Genomic DNA, 9511 nt, shown 5'->3' with positions numbered 1-9511 from the left:
ATAAAATACACAAAAATTCAATAAATCAAACAATGCTACTGCTCTTAATAAAATCCAATAAAACCATTTTAAAAATACCAAAATGATTTAGAATTTATTTCTCTCCAATTTTCTACTGTAGGGAATCATGTTACCCTATTTTCCATATATTTTACTTTTGGAGAAAAATAATTTGAATAAAACCCAAATAACTCCAAATTGAAAATAATTTCCAAAAGGACTTTAAATTTGATCCTTTTAAACTCCCAACTCATATTTCATATGATTTTGAAGAAGTCATTTTATCTTCTCTCATGAAAATCATTGAGTTGCTTGATGTTTCTGAATTGGAAAATATTTCCAAATGAATTCAAATATTTTCAAAAACCCTTTTTATTTATTTAAATGGAAGAAGTCATGTTATCTTCTCTCTAGGGTTTTGTATTTGAAAAGAATTTGAATTCACGGATATCATAAAAGCAAAATGAAAGTTTGGGAAAGTCCTTTTATTTCACTCAACTTCACACAATCAATCAAACAAACAATCATAACTATCTATCTATACCTACTAATAAAGCAAGGTACGTTTCTCCAATTTTTTCATCCTTTCACCAGCGAATAATTTTTTTACTATCCGAGGTGGTACTAATTTTTTGTGCATCCATATGCTAGAAAAAGAAATACGGTTTATCCAGAATTTCGTACATGGTCCGCGTGCTATAGCCCAGTAAAGCCAGCCCACTTATTTCCCTGCCCATGCACCTGGGAAAATCCTACTTGCCGCGCGCGGCGACAGATAGTTGTAGGTTCTCACAACTTGCCCTGGACTGGGCCGGCCCGTTTTCATTTTTTCTGTGTTCATTCTATATTTAACATTTATATTCCGTTCTCTGTTTTTCCACTTTCTTTTTTAGTTTTTCTTTTTAATTTTCTTTTTTTTATTTTTAATTTTTTGATAAAATACTTTTGAATGAAATGTTTGGAATTTCAATTTTGATCAAAATTTTTAAGAATCCTCAGAATTCCAAAATTTTATTCCCATTTTAAAAATATTCAGATAGTAAAAAATTTTCATTCTGAAATTTGTTGAAAACGGAAAAATGTTTCAGTTTTACAAAATTGTTCGAGATTAAAAAAGCAATTGTATTTTAAAAATGTTCCAAATTCGAAAAAATTTCTTATTGTAGTGAAATGTTCATTAATTCAACATAAAAATATTTTAAATAGCCCCGTATTACCCTTTTCATATGGTTGTACCAATTTATAAATGTGTGTGAAACTACATGTACTAATAAGATGTATGAAGTATGGACCTATTATGTCGGGCGAAGGATAGATGTATTGGCACGTGAGCTAGCAGGAAAAAGACACTGTAATTTTTAAATGAAAAGTAATGTTCCCATTTTATTAAAAAGTTGTATTTTCAAAAATTGTTCAAGGTTCTAAAAAAATTGCATTTTAAAAAATGCTCCAAATTTGAAAAATATTCTTGCTTTAGAGGAATGTTCACAAATTAAAATAATGTTCGCATTAAAAATTACACATTTTCTAAAATTGTTCTGAATGGTAAACATGTTCCCTTTTTTTAAATCGTTCAGAAATTCAAAAAATGCTCGCATTCTTATAAAAGGTTCATGTTTTTGAAAAATGTTTGTGAATTTTAGAAAATGTTCCCGTTTCAAATTTTGTTTCTGTATTTGTGAAAATGTATGAAACATCAAAAAAAATAATTGCAATTATGAAAATTGTTTGGGATTTCAAATTTTGTTCATGTTTCCAAGAATATTCGGCAATTTATAGTAATAAATATTTTTTGAAAACTTGAAAAAAAGAGTAATCATAGAATGTTTTGAATCTGACGTTGCGGTATATTCTTAAATATTTACGTTGGCCATTGGTTAGCGAGACATGTTTAGTCGAGTGAATGGCAGCACTGTGTAGGGTGTTTGAGATCGTGAGTACGATCCTTCAGCTCATCTTTCTATCTGGATTTTTACCCATGCCTTACAAACACAAGTCGATTCGGTGTCTGAGAATCTCACACCCCATACAATTTAGCCAGCCCAGCTACCTAGGAAATAAGGAAAATAAAATATGTTCAGCTGTCTCATATTGCTCGTTTACATAGAGTCGTAACATTTTATATACGTGCAAAACTATATGTAGTGAACTGAATGAAGGATGGATGAATTAAACTGAAGGAAGCATGGATGGATTCGTAAGTGAGCTTTCGAAAAAAAGGGAATTAAATTCAGTATGTGAGCTAGATGGATGAATTGCTGGGTGAACTATCTACAAAAGGGCCCTAAATTTCTCAAGGATTCCTACTCGAGGCAAAGAGAAGAGAAGGCCCGACTACATGAGCTAGATGCATGAAAAAGAAAATACCTGGTGACTTCACACATTATGGAACTTCAGCCTTAAATCCCCTCCACCAAGGAATGCAAAATAGTGAAGTACAACTAACTCCGGTTATACATATCGGTGGCTTGTACATGGAAAAGAGAAGACCCAGCTAATTTCCATATTATTGAATTTCATACCTTAAAACCCCTCGAATGAATGAAAAAATATATTGGATAATTCACGGACCTTCTTTGGTGTGCGACGACGTAATAAAACTCTTAAATCCACTCGATCAATGAATGAAAAAATAGCGGATTAATTACTTCACACACGGAGAAACCCAGAACCAAAATGTTCCTTCTTGACGTGTATATAGGGTTTTTCTTGCACATATAATTCTCACTACATTAAGTGCACACTATTTTCCCTCCCGTTGCAACGCACTGGCATATGTGCTAGTTATTATAACATTCCAAAATTTAGAATTTTGGGATGTTACAATTAGATTCTACTCCGTATGATTTTGTAATATATGAGCACAAGGATGGCTGGGAAATGCAGGTACTCCTCCAGCACACCACCACATGTGGTCATGTCAAGATAACAGTCGACTGAAAATAAATAGGTCAGTCGATTTTTTAATGAACCGTACGATCTATAAGGAATGGGCAGATGGCCTTCGTCTACCTCCCGCCAGTCACTATTGACGATCTTTCTCGAACCTTCAGCGACCACCGGCCCAGACCCCTGCCTCCACCACCCCGCCCTCCCCTCGACATCACACCACCGCCGTGCTTGGCAGCGCCCCCAGGCCATCCCTTTAATCCCGGCCGACCTCCAGATCGGGCGCCAATAGCTCTAGGCCCTACACACCCCTAAGATAAACACCGAGGCGCAGCTTCCCGGGCGTAAGAGGCGGACTAGCGCCTGTTACGCCGGGGAATGCTTCCGTTAATTGGGAATCAACTGACCAGGAATTCAAATTCAGGGGGGCGACAGACCTCTAGCTAAGGTGAAGTAGTATATGAGGAGAAACCTTGTGCATCGCAAGTTACTAGGAATATCTAGTATCAATAAGAAGTGTTCAACTAGTGTCTTCTGTGGGATGAATACCGTGCAAGCAGACACATAAGATTTGCACGAATAAGGGAAGAGGATTACAATTTTCGGTTGCCGGTGTGGTCCCCTCCACATGTCGCGCCGATCTTCTTCTTTTTACCGGGGAAATTGATGTTCTGGAGGGTGCATGCTTGGACGAACCAATGGCCAAATTGTTGACTGTGTTGCTGTGGCCGTATGTCAGCGGAGGGGAAGCAGATCTGAGGCGGCGAAGGACGTCGTAGCAGGAACAGCTTCGGTGCGGTGGAGGGTGGCAAAGTTGGAGCGTCAGCAGTGAGGCGCAGGACGACATGGTTGAACTGGCCCGGGTACGGACGGCTCGGCCTCGCCTTTAACTACTAGCCGTGGAGGGCGTTGCGGTTGAGGTTGTGGTGGACGACGACGTCGGGGTATGTGCTCCGGCGTGATGGAGGAGGGCGGCGGTTGATGGGTGGAATGGGGTGGCGGACGGAGGATGCTGGGTTTCGCGGCTGGTGGAGAGGTAGTTTTTGCGCCCACGGAGTACGAATGGGAATCAGACGGGTGGGTGGGGGGGGAGAACCATGTTTCGGTCTGGGACGCGCTTGTTTTTGGCTTTTTTGAACAGATGATGGGACGCACTTGTTTGAAATTTGGGGAAAGTACAAACTTTGCCCCCCTCTTAAATTTCGGACCTACTGCGGGTCGGGGGTAGGATGGTAATCCCAGGTGTCCCAAATAGTGGGTGGGAGTGATTTCGGCCGCGCGCATGTGTGCTTAGGCGGCCATTGTGTATGAATGTTTTTCAGAGGCGGTTGCATGGCGTCTAGATGAAGCTACAAACCTACCCCGGTTTAGACCTTTGGACGTCGGGCCGGTAGGTTTCACGGGTCGGGCCGGATGGTAATCGTAGTTATAGTAATTTTCTTGTACTACCAAACATTGGTCTCACGTGGTTTCGGGCGAGTAGAGGCTCTTTTGGCGCTTCGTTCGAAATTTTGAAACACAAGCATTCACGTTTCGAGTACTCTTGAACTTTGAGGATTGACCTCAATAGACAACGTTAAATTTGACCTTGTATGTTTGAAAACCTCATTAAATTATCCACTTCTTTTTGAAATTTTGACACTTGAAAATCCTATAACTACGATTATTTTGGAATGGAGGAGCTAAATTAGAATCTATTTTGTACACGACTACATATGCTATTATGTACAAAATCAGAGCAAAGATTGGTGCCCCCATAATTTAGGTATGATTTACAAATGCCATGATATCAAATTCAAATAATTGAATGGACTTCATGTTGAATTCGATTTTTTAAAACCACCTTAAGTTGAATTCAAATGTATGCTAGTTCATAGGTAGCTATTTATAATGTTCATTGTGTAACTTTTGTATGTATAATGTGCTTTACACACACAACATGAACTATACTCACGTTTATATTCGATTGCCAAAGCGATGCATTGTCTGGAGTTCAAAATGCTAACTATGTGGATCAATTGTGTCGAATAATAACATAGACATGCTCAAATTCGATGGAATCTAGATGTCTGATGGATCAATGACCGTTCCTTACACGAATTGCAAATATCATGATCCCATCCTAATATTTGGATACAATTTATATCTTTAATCAATGTGTATAGTAGTCTTGTACGTGTAGTTTCAGTCTCCATCGGTGGTCTCTCACACATGCTCACACACTCTCTCCCGAGGTGTCTTTCTCGCACACATGCTCTCGATATAACCCTCCCTCCCTCTCGTAACCATTTACAACTATTTTCACTAACCTTTATCACAAGCACTCTTCCTCTCGCAAGCATAAACACGCACAATCCCCATCGACCCTTTCTATATACATAGACTTGCCTATGTGTCTCATGTACGCACATTATCTTTAGGCCTGTTGTCGGTGTCAAAACCGGCGGATCTCGGGTAGGGGGTCCCGAACTGTGTGTCTAGGTCGGATGGTAACAGGAAGCAGGGGACACGATGTTTTACCCAGGTTCGGGCCCTCTTGGTGGAGGTAAAACCCTACGTCCTGCTTGATTAATATAGATGATATGGGTAGTACAAGAGTAGATCTACCACGAGATCAGAGAGGCTAAACCCTAGAAGGTAGCCTATGGTATGATTGTTGTTCGTCCTACGGACCAAAACTCTCCGGTTTATATAGGCACCGGAGAGGGCTAGGGTTACACAGAGTCGGTTACAATGGTAGGAGATTTACATATTCGTATCGCCAAGCTTGCCTTCCATGCCAAGGAAAGTCCCTTCCAGACATGGGACGAAGTCTTCAATCTTGTATCTTCATAGTCCAGGAGTCCGGCCGAAGGTATAGTCCGGCCACCCGGACACCCCCTAATCCAGGACTCCCTCAGTAGCCCCTGAACCAGGCTTTAATGACGACGAGTGCTACGCGCAGATTGTCTTCGGCATTGCAAGGCGGGTTCCTCCTCCAAGTACTTCATAGAAGATTTTGAACACAAAGGTAGTGTCCGGCTCTGCAAAATAAGTTTCCACATATTGCCCTAGAGAGAAAAACATTTACACAAATCTAATCTGCTGACGTATTCCGTAGCGTGACACCACACCACGGCCAAGTCTTTATTCGAATCGTTTTACTGTCCCACCTCAGCACGTTTAGTGAGGCAGTTTCCTTGGCACGTCTTGTTAAAGCATAGATCGTGTCCCCTTATTCCGGGATTCTCATCAATACGGGTGTGCGTAACCCAACCGCGCCATTGACTGCGGCGCTTGGGAGATAAGCGAGTTTTACCAGGCTGGTGGGGGCGCATAGTCACGTCTGCCCATATAAGGGGATAAGGATCCACCTTTTCATCCACGCCTTCTTCCTCCTTTGCCTATCCATTTCCGCGCACTCGAGGTCCAGCGCCCAAGTACGCACACCCCACCTCAACCTTCTCCAGCCATGTCCAGAGCGGGAGGCAAGTGGATGGTCTCCTCCATCATGGAGGGACACATCAAAAGACTGAGGAAGGCCGGATACTTGTCTAATGACATTGCGCACCAGCTTCCCGAAGAGGGGCAGCTCATCCCCACCCCTAGGCCCCATGAGAGGGTGGTGTTCCTCCCCCATTTCCTCCGCGGACTGGGCTTCCCTCTCCACCCATTTATCAGGGGCTCATGTTCTACTATGGCCTGGATTTCCACGATCTGGCCCCGAATTTTGTCCTCAACATCTCGGAATTTGTCGTCGTGTGCGAGGCTTTTTTCCACATCCGCCCCTATTTAGGCCTATGGCTCAAGACTATCAATGTCAAGCCAAAGGTGGTGCGCAGCACCCAAGCGGAGTGCGGAGGCGCCATGGTGGGCAAGATGCCCAACGTCCTATGGTTCGAGGGCTCCTTCGTGGAGTCCCTAAAGGGGTGGCAGTCGGGGTGGTTTTATCTCACCGAGCCGCGCGACCCTGAATGGGTCGCAGCCCCCGAGTTCCGATCCGGACCCCCTACGCGGCTCGCCTCCTGGAAAGAGACGGGCCTGTCGTGGGGTAAAAATGCAGAGATGACCAGACTCCAAACATGCATCCAAACCCTGGTGGACAGGAATCTCAAACTTGTCAACTAGTCCAGGTTATGCTCATCCGTCGGATCCTCCCGTGTCAACAACGGGCTTTCAACCTGTGGGAGTTCGACCCGGCGCGGCACCGAACTCTGAGCAGGCTCTTCGACACGACGTACGAAGATGCCTGGAAGGTGCTTTTCAAGGGCGCCAAGGCCCCCTCATCCGCTACCGAGGATCGCGGATTCAGCACGCAGCGTCACGCTCGTGCGGTAAGCTGTTTTCACCTTTTACAGGGTATTAGTTTTTCATAGTTTGACTCCATGTGGGATCTAAGTTCCCTTACCTTTCACAGGATTGGCAGGAGACGTCCGGACAGATCAACTGTCCGGCTCCTTTGCCTGACGGCCCAGCGGACGCTCACTTGGTGAAGCTGCTGGTTCCGGCACCTTACGTGGTGCCGGAGAAGAAGGCCAAGAAGAAGGCCACGGGGACTCGAAAGAGTGCCCGGCTCCAGGAGGTGTCAGATTCACCATCCGACGACTCCAAGGCGCTCCTCCCTTGAAGACGAGGAGGAAGAAGAAGAAACCTCTCCCCCCAACGGGGGGAGGGAAGAAAAGGAAGGCTGCCCCAACTGGGGAGGCCGAAGGGTCCAAGAGGGGGAAGACCCCTCCTCCGGACTACTCCACCAATGCCGACGATGGCAAAGAGGAGTGGCCGCACAGGGCCAATCCCCTGGAGAAATCGTAAGTATCCGGATACCAGAGTGATTCATAGTATTCCCCCATTGTACAGCTTTTCCTTACGTTGAACATGATTGTGTAGTCCGCCCAAGGCTGGGCTCGACGAGTCGTCGAGCGGCTCCCTGGACTCGTCAGATGTGAATTCGTTTCCAACGGCTTCTGCCCCCCACCCTACAGACGGCGCCGAGGTGGCGTCCCAACAGGTTCCAAGCCTGGAGGAGGTGGTCCTGGAGGCGCCGCGAGGCAACCTCCCGGACTCCAGGCGTAAAGGGGATAGAACCACCAAGGGCTCCAAGTCCGGCCTTGAGCCGGACACCGCGCCGGAACCTTCAACGGTTTCGGACTCCGGCAGGCAGCCTCCTTCCAAGAGGAGCAAGTCTACCAAGCCGGTGACCTCCATCCAACCGGAGGCACCGGACAATTTGCTGGAGACGCTTAACGGCGCCTCCATCGACGAGGAGCACCGCACTATTATGAGTGCGGTGATCCAGAAGGTTCAGTCCACCAAGAGCAGACTGACTGAAGCCTGTGCCAGCCTTCTAACAGGCTTTGAGGTAAGTAAAGAATATGTAAAAAATATTACCGCATAGACAGTAGCCCCTGATGCTCTGTTCGATGTTCGAAAAGAAAAGCCGAATAGAGGATCTAATAATCACAGGAGTCTAACATAATCAAGTCAATATGCGTATGCAGGCTTCGCTGCTGGCCTCCGCCGCACTGACCGCAGAGGTGGATACGCTGAAGCAGAACCTCGAGCGGTCCGAGCAAGAGCTCGTCCTAGCCAAGCAGCAGCTCGAGGAGAAGGAAGGTAAGAAATACCTTATTGAAATATGTGAAAGGTGCAATTGCAAAAAGTGACAGGATTAACGCGGCCACTGTAGGGGCCACAACTGAGGTGACGACCCTTAAGCAAGCGCTGTCCGAGGCCGAAAAGCGGCCACGGAGCGCACCGAGCGGGAGAAGCATGACACGCAGGTTGGCAAGGTGCGGCAAGAGCTCCAGGCTCTCATGAAAAAACATGAGAGTTTGGAGCTTGACTCGAAGACGCGAGACTCTGAGCTCGCGGCGGCCATTGAAGATGCCAAGTCTGCCAAGGCCGAAGCCCATAAGGCCCTCCAGGAGGTTGAGGCAATAAAAAATATAGCGGCGGGTAAGGCATTCTTTATGCAAAAGTGAATTACATGTCACTTACCCGAATCCGGAGCTCTCCAGGAGCATTCACAGGCTTGCCCGTAGCGTGTCGGATGCCGCCGCCTTCTACCGAGCCGAGGAGGAAAGCTCGACGGAGAAGGTGTTCTAGTCTCAGTATGCTGAGGCCGAACACCCAGTGCCCTTAAGCGACCAGCTGAAACAGCTGGTCGAGCTCCATAAGGTGGTTGAACAGGCCATGAAGGGCCTCATAGTCCATCTGTGGCCTGGAGAGGCCATGCCTGGGAGCTACTTCAGGCTGGTGAGGCGGCTGGTGGAGGCTTGTCCAAGGCTCGAAGTCATCAATCGCTCCGTATGCATCGAGGGTGCCCGTAGGGCGCTTGCCCGTGCGAAGGTGCACTGGGGCAAGCTGGATGCTGAGAAGCTTGTGAAGGACGGGCCACCGCCGGGCAAGGAGCATCGCAAGCCGGAGATGTATTATGAGGGTGTTCTGAAGGGTGCCCGCCTTGTGGAGTATGAATGTTCTATGAATGTAATTTATCAGTGAACTCGCTCGTTTTGTCCCGTGTGCTGAAAACTTGTTCATGTGCGCTAAGCAATGCTTTTTGAATTAAAATATTACCTTCTGTGCGGCCGTTTATCAAATTTGAGAGATGGTGAGTCGTCGGCTTCTGCCCCCATGGCACGAG

The sequence above is a fragment of the Triticum urartu genome, chromosome 5 (genome assembly GCF_003073215.2).
Source record: "Triticum urartu cultivar G1812 chromosome 5, Tu2.1, whole genome shotgun sequence".
Taxonomy (NCBI): domain Eukaryota; kingdom Viridiplantae; phylum Streptophyta; class Magnoliopsida; order Poales; family Poaceae; genus Triticum; species Triticum urartu.
This window is presented reverse-complemented; position numbering follows the sequence as displayed.